This window comes from Cupressus sempervirens, chromosome 5 (assembly GCF_028749045.1).
Source record: "Cupressus sempervirens isolate cs-2001-9-10 chromosome 5, ASM2874904v1, whole genome shotgun sequence".
Lineage (NCBI taxonomy): Eukaryota > Viridiplantae > Streptophyta > Pinopsida > Cupressales > Cupressaceae > Cupressus > Cupressus sempervirens.
Window position 1 is genome coordinate 892906076 of NC_143122.1, and position 19346 is coordinate 892925421.

A 19346-nucleotide genomic window follows, 5' to 3' on the forward strand; every position below is an offset into this window, starting at 1 on the left:
GAAGGTGTAGGTGGTTCTTGAGGCTCTCCAATCTCTAAATCTGTGGAAGTAACAATTACATCTCCCTCTCCACCAATTTGTCTAAGCTCCCTTAGAGATGTTTTGTCATCAATTTTGATTAGGGATTGGCTTGGGGAATATTGCTCCACTTGGGAAGAGGACCCTTGCTTTAATTTTTGTCCTTTTGGAGCACTAGCTGCAGAGGGGCTTCCTCAGCTTGGTCTCTGCTAAAGAGGAACCTACTACACATTCTAGATAATTATATATCCTACCCTTTTCTGCAAGGTGTATTAGCAAAGGGACCACTACATTTTTTCTATTGATCCTCCTTTGCACCTTTGTAGCCTTATCTGGATATGTCTCAACATATATGGCCTTATTATCATTCATAGTTTGGATAATCACAACAAAATTATTCATTAATGCTTGCATCTTAGCTCCCCAATATTTTTCATCTTTTAATGGGTCATAATGGGGGTCAAAAGCATTAATAAATTCTAGGGTCTTGTTGAATACTATCCATTTCTCCTTTCTCAATTCTTTCTCTTGCAAAGTAAAAAAATTCTTGATCACATCCTCTAGATAATAAACTTGTTGCACCATGCGGGAAGCTTTCACTCTCTCTCTTAAGAGGTCCTAGAATCCTCTGGAATCAATAAATCTAGCATGAGATTATGCCATGTTATATCTATGTAGGAACAAAGTCAGTTGCTTCCATCCTTTCCTCACAAAGACAAAATCATGTACCATAGTAACAATTGGAAAAAAGTTACTCTTCTTAGGCAACTCCCTCTAATTTATAGTGCCTATTTTCCATAACATCGAAGCTATTCCTATCTTCAAGGGCACATGAAATGGCAGCACATGTGGCTTTCCCAAAAAACCATATACTCTTATTACTGTTTAAACATTATAAGGGATTATATCTCCCAAATTACAACTAACCAATAGCCTGCATGGTCCTTAGGTCTGACCAACTCTAACAATGCTTTTGTAATTCTAGGTCTATCCGCTCTCAAAAGTAATCAAAGCTTTGATGCAAAGTATCTATCAAACCTCACATAATTGGCATCTGTAGCCTCTAAAGTCATATCCACACTCCATAGCTACACTAGATTCCTCTCTCCATCCCTGGTTATTTCCAACTCCATACCCTTGGAGAAAAAGGTAAATCCCTTGTACAAGCATACATACATAAGCAATGAATACCAACATAATGGTTTGTCCACTTTTCCCCATGCTATACCCACCAAACCATTGTGAATTTCTTTTGCAAGAAAAGTAACAAAATCTAGAATAGTTCTCATCCCGAATTGAAGGGTTTGAGCCATAACAAGGACAATTGAGCCCTGGATTTTATTAGTTTCATCCATCCCAAAAATTTTGCAAATAGAAAAATATAATGCTTGAGCCCTAAGGTTAAAATGTCTTCTCAGTATTGGCTCTGGGGTGCTAGTCGTAATCATAGACAAAGTACCAATTTTAGCAGCATGTTCTTGCAGTGGCCCTATCCTTAAATAAATCCTTTGTGCATCATACCTAGCTTGAAGGTTATCTATATAAATGATTTCATGTATGGCATGGTTAAGGTTGAGGTTGAAAACCTCACTAATCAATTAAGGGTAGACATGAAAAAGATTCACTTCAACATGATTCTTTACCCACCCTATAATTGGATCATATTTTTTTGGCTAAATCCATCAATAAATCAGTATTAAAGAAAACTATGGGGATTGTTAATTTCCCAATATCAAACTCCTAGACATTGCTCATAGGGGTATCTAGTTTTCATTTTGAAAACCATTTCTTGAACAACTCCAAACCTCCCATGGAAACTTAGGCATCTCTTACTCAATTTAATTTATCATAGAAACCTTTTGCTATAGCCACCCTAGGGTGTTTTGGAATGAGTTCCCTCCGCTTACTTATTTCATGTACTAATGAAGAGAATTTTTCTAGAAAATCATCATGTACAAAATATTTTAGATAATCTGTTTGTCCAGTGAATTCTTTTTAGGAAGGAATTTTGAATAAACCCTAGAAATTTTATAACAATAGATAATTGATTTTCAAAGAGTAATAGATTACTTGCTAAAATTTGCTCTTCTACACTGCGTGATTTTCTTTGCAACTTACTGGATCGCTAGATAAAGTTTTTGTGCCCTGGTTCTGAAAATTTTGTATGCTTTGATATTCTTTCTACGCTTTGGTGATTCATTAAGGGTGAGATTGTGAGTTCTTTTTATGCATTGAAATCACACGAATGAACACTGCTCCATATTTACTCTCCATAACCATTACCTCCAAATTGCACCCAAATTTGAATCCTATATGTAGATTTTCACCAGATCAGATGGCTTTAATTTAAAAAGAAATGAGCTTTATGGCTTTAAAAATAAGGCCATGTGTCGCAATACCACTTACACACATTCCTTAAATTTCTTGCACCTTTGAACTGCGAGGAAGTGCCACTCGTTGATCAAGATATGATCAATGATTAGATAGGTTTACAATTGAACAAAGTCGAGTTAGCTACGCTGACTAATAGGAAGCCTTTATATGAGTTTGTGCCTCTTGACAACTTCCACATGAGTGGGTCCCATATCTTGTTCTAAGCGAGCAGGTGCTTGACATCATTCTTTCCACGTGTCAAGTTGGTGCATTCCTGCTTTCCCTTTTGGATGAGCATCTTCAAATTACAGACTTGTTCCAGTCATCAATCTTGTAAAGATCAATGGTGACACTGCTTGGATCTTATAAACCTTCTAAAATAGGGATAGTGACATCATCATGGACACATGCGTGCATGGCACATACCCACATTCCTTAAGTTTCTTTCAGGTTCAAAATGCGGGCTTGCACACATTGTTGATCAAGACAAGATCCATGGTGTAAAAAAAAAAAATAACAAACTTTGTACTTTATGATCATAGCATCCCCTTGGACCAATGGAATTACTCTTCTCAACCTTAATGCTCTAACTTGTCTGACTTCTACATTAATTGTTGAGATTTCCACACCTATAGCATACATACTTCTAGCTAAGCACATGTGAAAGACAACATGGTGTTACTCAACATTCTTCCCAAATTTTGGTCCCACTTTGACATGCAACACAAAGGCACATACCCGTATTCCTTATTGAATGAGTAGCTTCATAATGCAGGCTTGTGCTAACCCTCAATTTTTGAAAGATCTATGGTTGATAAAGCTTCGCTCCCATCTGGAAAGCAAACTTCTATAGTGGCACAATTACAGTACATATCAACAATCAACTTACAGCTTGGCACACTGCAACACACACTAGAGATTCTCAACCCCACCTTGCTACATGTCAAAAAACCACTTGCCTGCTTTATTTATTTCTCGTGTAGCTTGAAAATGTGGGCATGCAATGGCCTTTGATCTTTGACAGATCAACAACCATAGAATCATGTGTCTTAAATACCACATTGGCTAAATTGATGAATAAAATATTTCCCTCTAGTCCAACTCATCTGACACTTGCCATAGAATACACCTCAACATCATCCTTGGAAATAGTGGGCCCATCCTATAAGACTATGCTACGTGTCCTATTTATGCTTCCTTGCATTATTTAATTCTCAAGCATCTCCTTCTTGTGGGAAAGCACTAACCCTTAATTTAAATGAAATCAATGGTTGAAAAATCTTGGTGATAAAGGAATACCTTTGTTAGTAACTCAACCAATGAAATTTTAGGAATTCTAGAATGTGCACAGATAGTACTGACAAGTCGGGAAAAGATTCTGAGAACTTATGACTTATCACAAACTTTACGACTCACTAAGACTTAAAAAGGGCAAGGGCTATGTGTCATCAAATCACATGCTTGCATTATTTTAAAAACTTGCATCTCAAAATTGCAGGAATGCCATGCCCATTGATCTAAACAAGATCAACAATATTATAAAATTTCTATCACAAGGGGTGTTTCTTAATAAAATGATTGAGCAATTTGCAAGCAAAGCATGGCCACCTAAGGTTTAAACAAGATTTTAATGAAGTCATGCTTGCGCAATCCCCTCCTTAGGGTAAAAGTAATATGCCTTAAGAGCATTTTTTGAAATATTATTTTTAAGGGTTTTCAAGACTAAGATAAAATGTAATAGGACATTAGGGTTTTCACATTTAGGGTTTCTCAATTGATTTCTCCTATGACAAACCTTGAGAAACTATTAAAATTCCAATGACATAGAGACTAGGACATGAACTAGGGCAATCTAATAATTTTGAGAAATACAATGACCAAACCCTAAATTACATTATATGATGACCACAAATGATTTTTCACTAATTTTTCAAAATTTTCTCTATACTGTGAAAAATCAGACCAATAGTGGCTCTATTTGGGGATGATAGACTATTTAAGTCTATGCAAGTATTCAAAGTCTTTGGAAGAGCAGACCACATACTTGGCTTTAAAATGAAAACTTCTTCAGAGAGCATAGAGAAACACATAGAAACAAGAAACCAGACTGTATAGGGATATTTACATGGATATACAAAATATACACAAAGTACAAGAACATAAGGAATCTAAAACTAATGTTCATGGAAAAACATATACCTTAAGAAAAGTATCTCTTCAAGAACTATCCATGAACTGACAGTTCCAAAATATTGTCTGATAAATCCTTGATGAAGTAAGAATCTTCTCCCCATGAATTTTCAATTATATAGGGACCTAGCTAGATAGGATCAAACTTACCATGTTTTCCTTTATCTTCAATTCTGGCATTCCACATTAGGACTAAATGTCCATCTTGAAATTTTTTTCTTATTCTCCTTTTCTCATACAATTTCTTGATTTATAACTATAACTTTTTGTTTTTGACTGATGCCTCTATTGTTTCTACTAACCCTACAAACTCATCAAGCCTTTCTTTCATATCATCTTTAATTTCCTCATCATACAACTGGATATGATTGTAGAGTCCCATTAATTTATTCCGAGGCATCCTTGCCTAAATCCCATTTACTAGATCAAAAAGAGCTACTCCAATGGCTTTCTTAATAGTCACTGTATCAACCCATATTGCAAGTTACAAATTAGAGTCCCATGCCTTCTTGTTATCATCCAAGGTCCTTTTAAAATTTTTAACAAGCTTTTATTTGTAGATTTAGCCTGTCCATTTCCTTGTGGATGATATGGGGAAGATGTTGACTTGGTTATTCCATACTTGTCATATAAATTTATAAATTCCTCAGACCTAAAGTGCATGGCATTATCTATCACAATTATCTGAGGGCAAACAAATTTAGAAATTATTGACAACTTTACTTATTGCATTTCTTGTAGGGATAGCTTCTACCATTTTTGTCAAGTAATCAGTAGTAACTAAATCCCATGAAGAACCAATACTAGATTTGGGAGAAATTTCACCTACAAAATACATACCCCACTACTGAAATGGTGCTTGCACCTCAACTGGCTTTAAAGGAGTATTACCTAAAAATTTTAGTTTTTTAGCAAACCTTTGAAAAGAATCACAGTTCCTAACCATGATTTGAGCATGCTTGAAAAGGGATGGTTACCAGAATCCATATGTCATTAGCTTATGTGCAGTGGTTTTAACCATATAATGTCCCCCACATAGTCCCGTATGCATCTTGTTCAAAATTTCGTGGGCTCTTTCTTGATCAACACATTTCAATAGTATCCCTTCAAAATTTCTCCACAACAAACTACCTTTGACAAATATGTACCTCATGGCTCACAATTTTGTGCTCCTTTTCTCATTTTTAGTTAAGTGAAATGGAACCTCTATGCGTTACAGATAGTGAATAACATTGGTATACCACTCACAATGGCTTATATCACATGAATTAGAACTAAGGTTATATGTTACCATATTAATCTAGTTAGCATCCAAATTTGATTGAGCCATGAGATTAGCTAAACCTTGAACTCTTACCAACTTTGTTATCTATATCTCAATGTTAAATTCTTGGATCCTATTGATCCATCTACATCTTCTTCCAGACACTTCCTATTGAGAAAATATATCTTTCACAGTAGCACTAGACACAAATGCAATGACAATAGTACCTACCAAGTACCATCTAAAAGCCTTTATAGCTTTTAGTAGAGCATATGCTTGCTTTTCATTTATTTCATATTTCAAATCAGCTAGTTGCAATGACTCACTAAAGAATGCAATTGGTTGCTCATATCCTTCATCATTTTTCTACAGTAAAACTATAGCTATAGTATGAAAAGAAGCAAAAGAAAATATGTGCATAGGCTTTGTGTACTTAGGAGTTCTCGACATTGGAGCATTTTTTTTTGCAGTTTCAATATCCTAGAATGCTTGTGAAGGCTCACCATTCCAATCTATAGTAGCTCCTTTCTTGAGAATCTCTGAAATAGGTCTAGTAATTTCAACAAAGTTAGTAACAAACCTTCTCAGAAAATTGACTTGCCCAAAGAAAGATTGAATTCCTTTTACATTCTTTTGTTTAAGGACCTTATCAATAGCTGCTACTCTCTTAGGATCTATCTTTACTCCATCCTTTGATACTATATGCCCCATTAACTTGCCTTCAGTTAACCTAAATGCACATTTCCTAAGGTTTAATGATACTCCATATTCCAATGCTTTAACAAAAATCTTTTCCAAATGCCTATAATGGTCCTCAACCTTTTTGGAATAAGCTGTGAGGTCATCTTGATACACAACAATAAATTTATTTATGTACTCATGGAAAGCCACATCTATGGCTCTTTGAAAAGTGGCACCAACATTAATCAATCCAAAAGACATCCTTAGATATACATAAGTCCCCCAAGGAGTTGTAAATGTTATCTTGAATTGTTCTTCTTCTTTCACCAGGATCTGATTATATCCTAAAAATCCATCCATCATTGACATAAGTTCAGATCCTATTACCTACTGCAACATAGCTTCCATATTGGGTAACCCATAATTATCTTTCAGGAAAGCAATGTTCAAGTTTCTAAAATCTACATAGAGTTTGATATCCCCATTCTTTTACCTAACAGGTCATAAATTAGAGACCCAAGTGGAATGTATGATAGATTTCATTATTCCCCCATCTCTTAACTTCATTAGTTCCTCTTGCATTTTATGGGCCAGAATAGGATTAGCTAGTCTTTGTTTCTACCTAAAAGGTTTGATATTATCCTTTAGAGTTATGACATGCTGAAAAAGGTCTTCTTTGTAGGCTTTTAAATCATCATATGACGAACCAAAGACATGTCTATACTTTCTCAATAGGTCAATCAGAGGCTTTTTAATTTTAGTTGACAAGTTCTGACCAATATAAACTTTCTTAGGGGCCTCATTAGTACCCAAATTTATCTCTTCTAGTTTTTGAGGTTTGCAATTTTTAGCACCAGGTTTTACCCTATCTTGGTTATCAAATATATTCTACAAATAACCCAAAACTTTAAGTACTTTATTAGTTTTTAATTGTATAACCTCTTGACCAAAAATTGTTTCCTTTCCATCTATAGTTTGAACCAAATCACTATAGTCTAATTCTTGTCCATGGTATTTATCTTCGCTTAGCAAGAAATTAACAATGTCTTTATCACCTTCAAAGACTTGACAATGGTCAACATTTTTAGGTATTGATAGCCAATTTTGAACTTCAATTTGTGATATCCCTGCAAATGATATGTCTTGTGGTTTAATTGCTACATTTGCTAATAAGTTTTCCATCTTGTTTTGAGTTATATCTCCTCATGATATACCGAATGCTTAAAAGAATTCAATTTGATCCCACACAATAATTCTATACTATTTCAACCTTCTATTCTTAGAAGCATATATTCCCTTTACTTTTGAGATAATGAATTTAGCATCACCTATAACATGTAATTTATTGATCCCATGATGGATAGCCACTTTTAATCCTAACAACAAGCCTTCATACTCAGCTATATTGTTGGTGCATGAGAAAATTAAGGTAAAAGAGTATATAAAAGTGTTTTTCTCAAGAGAGACAAAGACTACCCCTACCCTTGCACTTTCCTTAGAATTAGCCCCATCAAAGAACATTTTCCATAACTTTTGTGAATTCATACAACACTCAAGTTCATGTTTAATTACAATAGGAAAATTCTCAACTTCTTGGATAATCAATTTAGCTCTGAATGCATTCACACCAATATCTAAGAAGCAAGTGGCATCTTTGTCAAAATTTTCCCCTAAAATGTGACTGACCCTTGGCTCTCTATTTACCTTGATAGCTTTATCTCTAATGTGAAAAGTAGCATAGGTTAAGTCACATTACAAACTACCTCCCATAGTAGCACTCCATTTTCTAGAAAGCAACATTCCATAGTGTGGAGGTATATCTAGTACAAGGACTTACATGGTCAACTCTACCTTCAGATATGCAACTAGTTTGAATGGTAAAGAATTTATGGTACCTATGACTGGGACTTCCCTAGCATCCATACCTCTACATCTTCCCTATTTAGTGTCCACTTTCAACCCTAAGGCTTCCATTACTTTGAAAGGCACTATGGTGTTAGAGGCTCCTGAGTCTATCGTGCAATTTTTTAAGGTCTTCCCTTTTATAATTAGACTGAGAAAGAATGTGTCAATATCTTCTATGTATGCTACTAATGAGTCATCCAAGAATATTTTTGGAATTTGGGACATGATACCACTATCCTCTATTACTAAGGGAGTATACTAAATAACACTTTGTTCTACATTGTTATTGTTATTTCTTATCCCTCCCAACCATGACAAGGCTTTACTCTTATGTTCTTCAATTTGAAGGAGTTCAGAAAAAGGTATCTTAATAGTGATTTGGGACAACATGGATATGATATCAATTGGCTAAGACATAGTGGGTTTAACAATCATACTTGGAGTAGGAACCTTCTGAGCAACATGGATTACTATTTGCTTGGAATTATCAAATCTTGATCTCTTCTCTTGCATAGTTTCTTTTGTTGTCTCATTAGCTTGGAATTGCACTTTCTTCTTATGTTCCCACTTCGTAATTTTAACATCTTTAGCCTTGACAGTCTGTGTATTAGTCTTCTTGTCTTCATCTTTCATCTTATGAGTGATATCTTTTATGAATATACCAGAAGGCTTCCCAATTTCATTGTTAACTATTCTATTTGTCAAATGATAATTGCTATGCACTTGGGAAATCATTTCTATAGTGATCCTATCAATTTCTTCTTTAGAAGGCATTCTTAAACTTACATGACCCACTTTAGAGGATGTAACACATACCTAATCTTCACTATAGCTTTCATTATTTGAGATAACTTGTTGATGGTGTAATTGATAAACAATTTTCTTATTCTCCAGATCAGTCTCTATTTCTTCTAAATTAGAATCAACACAATAACTATACATGCTTAACATATTATAACTCACATCATCATGACTCTTCTCTTCTTTGTCCTCCTTAGTTTGTAGACTATGAACAGAAACAAATGACTATGCAACTGCACAATATTCTACAGAGTAAGGTGACTGAGAAATGATACACCATGGCACATTATCATTCATATTTACTACACTTCTTTGTAGAGGATCTGGTTTACCCTTATCTTTCACATTTTGATTTTGGTTAGGGATTGGTTTTCCATCCTTCCATTGGGTAGTATAAGGGTAATTCTATATTCTAGGTTTCCTATTGAAGTTGCTATTATTTATAGGGGTTTTCTCAGCAACATTTGGCTTATTGAAACTAGTGGGATTTATCCTTTTTTAGCAATTCCAATACCTATCCTATTGTAGGTTCTTCTAACTTTTTTCCTATAGGGGTTTTATCTCCTTTCCTTTTTTTATTATTCTTTTTATTGAAAAGCTTTGGATCATCTCACCTACCTAGTTTCTACATGGTTTCTTGTTATTCTCAACATTTACAACAACCTTGTAAGCATCCCTTAGAGTTTTAGGATCCTTATCCCTCAACTGGTAAGCCATTTTGCTATCAAAAGCATTAAAATATTTTGTGAGACAAACATCCCCATTCAACCTCATAACCTGAAATAATTTGTACATACCTTTTTGGAATCGTGCATTGAAATCAAATGTAGATTCCTTAAGATTCTTCTTGATATTGTTGAATTCATTTACCATGAATCCAGCATTAGTGTTGTCTCCATATTGTTCTTTGAATAACTTCTCTAAATCACTCCAAGAACTAATGCTATCATCAGGTAACCATCTGAACCAATCCCTTGCATCCTCAGTTAGTGAATGCACAAACAAATTCATGACCACATCTTCATATTCAACTTCATAATCATTTAACATGTCTATGAAAATTATCAAATGTTCTTCACTAGTAATAACATTATTTCTAGAAAACCTAACCACTTTATCTCTTAAATCAAAAGATATGGATGTGGGGCACCAAGAATTATTGCAAATGATATTTGTCTATAATTTTCCACGTATATGAGTTTTTTTCTAGAAACTAGGAAAATTTGAGGCACTTGCTATGTTAGTTTGGTTTAGAGGAACACTCTGGGATTGTTGAGGTTGGATGATAGGTTGTTGAGTATAAGTGGTGGATGTTGAGGCAAGAGCAGATTAAGATATTCCTTGAACTAAAACTATTGGTCCAAAAGGAGGTATAGAAGCTAAAGATGGGATGTATAAATATGGCCATGAGGCTAATGCATAATTAGTCTTAATGAACTAAATTTTCCTCTTGGTTTTTGTAGCTTGAGCTTCATTCTCGACCTTTTCAAGCTCCTTTGCAAGATCTTCCTTCTCCTTTCTAGCCTTCTCTATACCTAGATCTAATTTTGACATGGATGGTTTTATTGGTTGCTTGGTTGAGCTTGAGGTTCATTTATTTAGACTCCTATTGCTTTACCCTTTCCTTTGTTTATAACTTTCACAATGGGTTCTTTAGGATTTACTCTTATAGGTTTATAAACTAGTTCTTGCTTTTGATTTAAGAATTTTTCTTGTTCTTCAACTTTAGCTCTCAGTCTGTCTATGTCTCCAAAAACATCAGTATGAAGACTTGTAGTATTCTCCTCTAACCTTTTATTTTGTTCTTTCAAGGTAGTCATCCTTCTCAATAAAGCATCTCTTTCTATTATGGCATCCAAGGTGGCTTGCTCCTTCTCCTTTTCAAGAAAAATGCACTTAGCTTGTTCCTCAGCAACCCATTTCTTCAAAAATCCTATCTCTGATTGTACTTTTGTAGGATCTACAAAAGTAGCTTCTGAATGAACAAGGTCATCCATATCTATAAGTTTTGGTTCAAAGTATGGGACTATTTTAGGATTAGAAGGATCCCCAAAAGAACTTTTTAGTCCTAACGTATGATTTATTTAAGCTATGAGATTTGGTCTAGGGGATATATTGCCTACTAGTGACATATCCTTATGTTGATATGCTCTTTCATCTAGTACTGGGGTAGTAAATATCCCTCCTAAGAGTCTTGTGGTTTCTAATTCAGAACTAAGTGAAGAAGACTCTCTTCCTATCACTGGGTGATATTGGAAATTGATAGATACACTACCTTTGGGTTTCCAAGTGGGATTTGGATGCTTTTTTGCTTACTTAGGTTCTTCTTTCCACCTTTAGGTAAATTAGTATATATTGGTTCATTAGGATGGGCTCTTGTGTAAGCTCTTGTGTTTTTTCTTTTGTCAGCCATTTTACTATATATTAAATAAGCACTAGCTTCAAAACCTTGACTGAGTCACCACCCTTCTCTTGGGAAAATAAAAAAATTACAATTACTCCTAACTTTGAGAAAAAAAACAAGTAGAGATAGAAATATCTGATACAAATGGACCAATCATTGATATTATAAGACTGCAACTCTTGGTTGTTAGATAAGATATTTGGAAAGGTTGGATACACTAGTATATCTCTATGGTATTTTGGTTTTTCTTTCTTTCTTTTTAAATTCTCAAGGTTTGTCACTAAAACATCCCCTTAGAACCATGGGAAAAAACTTACATAGTTTGACACACACGTACACAGGAGGACCAAAGAAACTATAGTACTTTTCACAAATGCGTTGGACAACTTCCCAGCAGAGTCTCCATTTTGATGGAGTTTTAAAAAAAATATTGAGCAATAGAGAGCCTCAATACCAAAATGATAATACATATGCAACCTAAGCATTAGCCATATCCTATTCTTAGTTACACATGCAAACTATTTGGATCCAACATTAACAAATGCAAGAATGGTTTTCTTCTCTTTAGGCTCTGCAAAACCAAGGTGGGCATACCTAAGGGATGACTCAATCTGACTATTTTTTTATGAAAACCATCTTAGTTTCTTTCTAATTCTCATCCTCAATCAATAAACACATAGCTAATTGTGACATTTTAAATAGAATACATCCCATATAATAGATTTGGTCATAAATTCTTCTATAGATCTACAAGTATTTTTTGCAATAGTGGCTAACTAAGGCTAGAATATTTCATGCAAACAAGTATTGACCAACTTTGAAGATCTTCAGGAAATAAAAGTAAAATTGATTGTAATTTTGCATTTGATACCCATCTATGATCTATTTCTCTTCCAAATAAATTAATTTGACTAGTGCTTAACCCATTTGGGTACAAAGTCTACTCTAATTCCATAGATCTAATTTGTTGCCTTATAGCAAATATCATCAGCAATTCTTACTGAAATTTATCATTCAAAACATCCTCCCCATTACTACAAAAATCTTATCAAATTTGTCAAAGCTTTTAATTAATTCATTGAACTAAAAGTAGTGATGATGAGATATACAACCTCAGTGGATTGCATTCAATTACACAAGCCTTTACTCACACAACATCAAGATGACTATGTAGTAAAAAAGAGACAAAATTCAAAAAAAATTGATATGGGGACAATTTATAATTTGTATTCATTTTCTTTTGAAAATTGTATACATTTGTAGTGAACTTAGAATGACCTTAGAATGAAAGAAAGAGATCATTCTATATTTATGTATTCTTAGAAATCTTGTAGAGAACATACATCAAAACTTTGCTCAAATTACTGGACCGAATACATCCTTGGTTTAATACTAAAATATATCAGAAAATGGACCATCACATTGCATTGAAAACTCATTTATGTAGGCATGAGTTGTAACAAACAAAGGGAAATGTGATTGATAGTCATCCTTCAAAAGATTCTTACATACACCTATCACTAGAAGACAAAACTGTGAATAATAAAAAGACTGGTACATTGAAAATCCTTTTGTGGGTCCCTTTCTATTATTCCACTTGACAAGATGAAAAAACTATGATCAGATTCTTTTATCATTTTGGTTCCTCAGGTTAGATGGCCATCAAGTTTGAAAGTGATGAGTCATCTCCAACTACATAAGGATTTTCTTTGCCTTTATCATCAACTACATGGGTGACTTCTATTTTTGCACCTTCTTCTTCCTCACCATCTTCTACCTCATCATCTTCGACCATCTACTCTATAGACATAAATTTATCTTTCCACTCATTGTAGGTAGTGTCATCAGGCCAATCAAAACTCAAGACCTCTCTTTGTAAAGTTATTAAGGAATTTGCAATTGCCTCTATATCCACGAGATCTTTTCTGATGGTGTTGTAGAACAACTGTACCTTTAGTAGCTCTTCATTTTTCATTGCCCATAATAAAATGGTCTATTTCATTGATAACTTTATTCATTTTTCACAAACTATCTTATCTAGCTCCTTCTTCCATTCTTCCTTTCCCTTCACTTTCTCAATTGTCTTTAAAGCACAAGGGAATAAATCAAAATTTTCTACAAAATACTTGGAAAAACAAATAGTTAATCTTCTTTCGAAGAAATCTTGTTTATCATCAAAGCCTTGTAATTTATTTAATAGATCAGAGATCTTTTCTATCCAATGATAGGTTAGCTGGATAATAGATATATACATAGCAGTGATATATTCATTTCTTTTTGTCCACTTGTGTACAATGGGTTTGAATACAACTTCATTTCCTTTTAACTCATCCTTGATAGCTGCAATCCCTACTAGCAAGTTAGAAAATGATGGCCATTCAATTCTATCTACCAAATACATGATACCCTGCCTCAATTTTTCTTCATATTGATTATTAGGTTCTACATGAAATGCATATAACTTATTTTTGTCCTCTTCAAAATCTGTTGTAGTATAGAACTTAGGCCTTTTTGGTGTATCTAGTATCTCAATAATTGGTTTTGATTTAAAAGGCTCAAAAGGTGGCTGTGGGGGGTATGCAATCCTAAGTTTACTGGATTTTCCTAATTTTAATTTCCCAAGAATCTTCTCCATTTGAGTCACTTTATTTTCCAATGACTGTATTTGCATACCCCTCTCCTCATCTACTTTGACAACTTCTTCAAACCTAGCATTGAGTTGGGAAAATCTATCTTCTTCTTGGCCAGACACCACACTACCAAATTTTAGCATTTGTAATGCCATTCCCATTATTTGTTTATTACCTACCTCACCGGCCTTGAATACTATCAATGCATGAGTATGCCCTGCAGTAGAAATCTCATGGATTTTTGTATTGTTCCTTTTTTCCATAGACCAAATAACAAGGTCTTGGTGGTCATCACTAAACTTTACTGCTTTGTGAACCTATAATATCTCTTCCTTAGTCCTTAATTGAACATCCCTCTATTTTCTTACTGAATAAAAAAAAATGGCATTCACTATATCCCATTCTGGTAGAAGGAGGACTCTTGACTATTTATCTATCTGTCTCCTAGCTTCAGGTATAAATTGAGCAATGTCATTCAAAAATTTAGACTTTACCTCTTCCTTAATAGCAGATTCAGGTTTGCCTAGTTGTTTTGCCTTTATCTTCTCACAAGTTTTCTCAAAATTTCTAATGTTTAATATCCACAAAAATTGAGCAAAAGCCCTAGATTTTACAAAATTCACATCAGTTATAAATTTTTCTGAGGCTTGTGCAACTATGGAATCAATCTCCTTTCCTTGATAATTAGCCACAATTAGATCTAATGAAGGTGCAAGTGGTTCATGAGGCTCTCCAATCTCCAAATCTGTGGAAGTAACAATTGCATCTCCCTCTCCACCAATTTTTCTAAGCTACTCCCTTAGAGATGTTTCATCATCAATTTTGATTGGGGATTAGCTTTTGGAATATTGCTCCACTTGGGAAGAAGACCTTTGCTCTAATTTTTGTCTTTTTGGAGCACTGGCTACAGATGGGCTTCTTGGGCTTGCTTTTTGCTGAAGAGGAACCTGCTACACATTCTTTATCATTCCATATCCTACCCTTCTCTGCAAGGTGTATTGGCTAGGGATCAATACATTTTTTCTTTTGATCCTCCTTTGCACCTCTGCAGCCTTATCTGGATATGTCTCAACATATATGGCCTTGTTCTTATTCATACTTTGGATAATCATAGAAAAATTATTCATTAATGCTTGCATCTTGGCTCCCCAATATTTTTTTATCTTTTAATGGGTCATAATGGGGTCAAAAGCATTAATAAATTCTAGGGTCTTTCTGAATACTATCCATTTCTCCTTTCTCAATTCTTTGTCTTGCAAAGAAAAAACATTCCTAATCACATCCACTGCATAATAAACTTGTTGCACCATGTAGGAAGCTTTCACCCTCTCTCTGAAGAGGTCATAGAATCATTTAGGATCTATAAATCTGGCATGATATTATACCATGTTATATCTATCTAGGAACAAATTCAAGTGCTTCCTTCCTTTCTTCACAAAGACAAAATCAAGTACCACAGTAACAATTGGAAAAAAGGTACCCTTCCTAGGCAACTCCCTCTCATCTATAATGGCTATTTTCCATAACAACTTAGCAATTCCTATCTTCAAGGGCACATGAAATGGCAACACATGTGGCTTTTTGAAAAACCCATATACTCTTATTACTATTGAAACCTTATAAGGGATTATATGTCCTTGATTATGACTAACCAATAACTGCTGTGTAGGGTCCTTAGGTTTGACCAACTCTAACAGTGCTTTTGGAATTCTAGGGTTGTCTCCTCTCAAAATTAATATAAGCGTTGATGCAAAGTATCTATCAAACCTCACATAACTAGCATTTGTAGCCTTTGAAGTCAGATCCACACTCCATAGTTGCACTAGATTTCTCCCTCCATCCTTGGTTATTTCCAACTCCATACTCTTGGAGAAAAAGGTAAATCCCTTATACAAGCATACATACATAAGAAATGAATACCAATAGAATGGTTTGTCCAGTTTTCCCCATGCTATCCCTAGCAAACCATTGTGAATTTCTTTTGTAAGAAAAGTAGCAAAATCCAGAATAGTGCTCATCCCGAATTGAAGGGTGTGAGCCATAACAAGGACAATTAAGCCTGGGATTTGATCAGCTTCATCCATCCCAAAAAAAATTCAAAGAGAAAAATATAATTCCTGAGCCCTAAGGTTAAAATGTCTTCTCAGTAATATTTTTGGGGTGTTGGCAATAATCATAGACAAAGTACCAATTTTAGCAGCATGTTCATGTAGTGGCCCTATCCTTAAGTAAATCCTGTTTGCATCATACCTAGCTTAAAGGTCATCTATAGAAATGATTTCATGAATGGTGTGGTTAGGGTTGAGGTTGAAAACCTTGCTAATTAGTTTAGGGAAAACCCAAAAAAGATTCACTTTAGCATGATTCTTTACCCACCCTGTAATTGGATCATATTTTTTGACTAAATCAATCAATAAATCAGTATCAAAGAAAACTGTGGGGAGTTTTAATTTCCCAATATCAAACTCCCTGACATTTCTCATAGGTGTATCCAATTTTGGTTCTAAAAACTATTTCTTAAAAAACTCCAAACCCCCCATGGAAACCTAGGCATCTCTTACCCAATTTTCTTTATCATAGAAACCTTCTACTATAGCTACCCTAGGGTTTTTTGGAATGAGTTCCTTCCCCTTAGTTATTTCATGTACTAATAAAGGGAATTATTCAAGAAAATCATCATGTACACAATGTTTTAGATAATCCATTTGTCTAGTGAATTCTTTTCAGGTAGGCATTTGAATAAACCTTAGAAATTTTATAATAGTAGATACTTGATTTTCAAAGAGTCACAGAGTACTTACCTGCTAAAATTTGCACTTCTACACTATGTGATTTCCTCTGCAACTTACTAGATCACTAGATAAAGTTTTTGTGCTCTGGCTCTAAAAATTTTGTATGCTCTGATATTATTTTTTCTCTTTGGTGATTTAGTAATGTTGAGATCATGAGTAACCGTTACCTCCAAATTGCACTAGATTTGAATCCTATCCATAGATTTTCATCACATCAAATGGCTTTATTTTAAAATGCAACAAGCTTTATGGCTTTAAAGAAAAAGCCATGTGTTGTAATACTTCTTACCTGCATTCCTTAAATTTCTTGCAGCTTAGAATTGCATGGAATTTCCACTCGTTGATCAAGATAAGATCAATGATCAGACAGGTGTACAATTGAACAAAGTCTAGTCAGCTAGGTTGACCAATAGGAAGCCTTTATATGAGTTTGTGCCTCCTAACAACTTCCACACTAGTGGGTCCCATATCTTCTTCTAATCAAGTAGGTGCTTGACATCATTCTTTCCATGTGTCAAGCTAGTGCATTCTCACTTTCCTTATTGGATGAACACCTTAAAATTGTGAGCTTGCACCAATCGTCGATCTTGTAAAGATCAATGGTGACACTACCTAGATCCTATAAGCCTGTTGAGATAGGGATAGTGACATCATCATGGACACATGCCTACATGGCACATAACCACTTTCCTTAAGCTTCTTTCAGGTTCAAAATATGGGCCTACGCCCATCATTGATCAAGACAAGATCCATGGTGTAAAAAAAAAAAAAACTTTGCACTTTATGATCATAGCATCCACTTGGACCAATGGAATGACTCTTCTCAACCCTCATGCTCTGACCTATCTAGCTTCTGCATTATTTGCTTAGATTTCCATGCCCATAGCATAAGTACTTCTAGCTAAGCACATATGACAGACAACATGGCATGAATCAGGGTTCCACTATGACACATGGCATAATGGCACATACTCACATTCCTTATTGAATGAGAAGCTTCATAATGCGAACTTGCACTAACCCTCAATTTTTGAAAGATCTATGGTTGATAAAGCTTTGCTCCCATCTAGCAGAAAAACTTCTTCAGTGGCACAACTAGTAGTACATATCAGCAATCAACTTATAGCTTGGTACACAGTAGTAGACACTAGAGATTCTTGAGCCCACCTTGCTACATGTCAAAAAATTGCTTGCCTACTTAATTTTTTTCTCATGTAGCTTGAAAATGTGGGCATGCACTATCCTTTGATCTTTTATAGATCAACGGCCATAGAATCATGTGTCTTAAATACCACGTCAATTGAATTGACAAAGAAAATACTTCCCTCTAGTCGCTCTCATCTGACACTTTCCATGGAAGACATCTCAACATCATCATTGGAAACAATAGACCAATGTTGTCAAACTATGTTATGTGCTCTATTTACACTTCCTTGCATTATTTAATTCTCGAGCATCTCCTTCTTGCGGGAAATTTCTAGCCCTTGATTTAAGTGAAATCAATGGTTGACAAATCTTGGTGATAAAGGAATAACTCTATTAGTAACTCAACCAATAACATTGCAGGAATTCCAGAATGTGCATGAAAAGTATTGACAAGTTTGCAAAAGGTTCTGACAACTTATGACTCATCACAAACTTTATGAATCACTAAGACTTAAAAAGGGAAAGGGCTACGTGTCATCAAAGTGCATACCCACATTATTTTAAAAACTTGCATCTCAAAATTGCAGAAATGAAATGCATGTTGATCTAAACAAGATCAATGTTCATATAAAATGATCAAACAATTTGTGGGGAAAGCACAACCACCTAAGGTTTAAACAAGATTTTAATGAAGTCATGCTTGTGCAAGGCCCTCCTTAGGGTAAAAGTAATATGCCTTAAGGGCATTTTTTGAAATATTATTTTTGAGGGTTTTAAAGACTAAGGTAAAATGTAATAAGGCATTAGGGTTTTCACATTTAGGGTTTCTCAATTGATTTCCCTGATGATAAACCTTGAGAAACTAATAAAATTCCAACAACATAGATACCAGGACATGAACTAGGGCAATCTAATTTTTTTTGAGAAATACAATGAGCAAACCCTAAATTACATGATATGATGACCACAAATGATTTTTCACTAATTTTTCAAAATTTTCTCTATACTATGAAAAATCAAACCAACACAAGGTTAACCAAGTCACAAGGTTAATGTAATCATCAAGTGACTACAGTATTGCACAAGGAATTCATAAAGGAAGATGGGTAACATAGTGCTACCTGAGTGAGTCAGAATTAACC